Consider the following 1,087-nt stretch of genomic DNA (forward strand, 5'->3'; position numbering starts at 1 on the left):
CAGCTCTTTGGGTGCTTTCTCTAGCTTCTCCATTGGGGGCCCTGTGTTCCATCCAAAGATGACTATGAGCATCCACTTCTGTATTTGCCAGGCACTGGCATAGCCTCACAAGAGACAGCTATATCAGGGTCCTTGCAGCAAAATTTTGCTGGCATATGCAATAATATCTGCGTTTGGTGGCTGATTATGGGATAGATCCCTGGGTGGGGCAGTTTCTGGATGGTCCATCCTTTCATCTCCACTCCAAACTTTGTCTCTGGAGTTACCCATTTTTAATAGACATTTCTATATACTGAGAGATAAGGATCAAGTTTTATTCTTCTGAATGTGTCTACACAGTATCTTTATAAAAAATACTCTCCTTTCCCCATTATGTGTTTTTGACATTTTGGTTGAAAATAAATTGACAAGAAATGTGTGCATGTATTTCTCTATTCTTTTTTCTGTTCCATTGGACTTTGTGTCTGTTTTTATTTCTGCACCATGCTGTTTCCATAATTATAAGTTTGTAGTATACTTTGAAATTGGGCAGTGTGAGGTCTCCTGCTTTATAATTTTGGTTCAAGATTCCTTTAGATTTTTGGATTTTTCTATTTCTGTATGAGTTTGGGATTGTTTTTCTCTCCCTGAGGGGAAAACATTGAAATTTTAATTTTAATTGTATTTCATTTGTAGTATAAGAGTCACGTTGTACTAAAACTACAACTGATACCTGTGCACATTGGAGTTCTATACCAGGAATCAACAGTGGGGGAAAAAAGATTCATTCTTTGGACAGGGGTCATCAGGAGAGGAGATAGGATGTTGTTACAAAATGTAGATGTGGAAGAATACATGTCCAGCCTGAGAGGCTTCTGCCTTAGGTTCCACGGGAGCCAGCTTGGTTCCGGGACTCCGCGGAGGGCAGTCTGCACAAGTGAGAGTGTGGAATACAGAGGCCAGCAGTCTCTGAGACAGGTGAGAGCCACAGAGCCTCTGAGGTGGTGCCATTTTCGTCTCCAGACAACCGGCCACCTTCCTGGTCAGAGCACAGGTGTCCGCCGGGCCCGAGAGGCTTCTGCCTCAGGTTCCGCGGGAGCCACATTGG

The sequence above is a fragment of the Mus caroli genome, chromosome X (genome assembly GCF_900094665.2).
Source record: "Mus caroli chromosome X, CAROLI_EIJ_v1.1, whole genome shotgun sequence".
Taxonomy (NCBI): domain Eukaryota; kingdom Metazoa; phylum Chordata; class Mammalia; order Rodentia; family Muridae; genus Mus; species Mus caroli.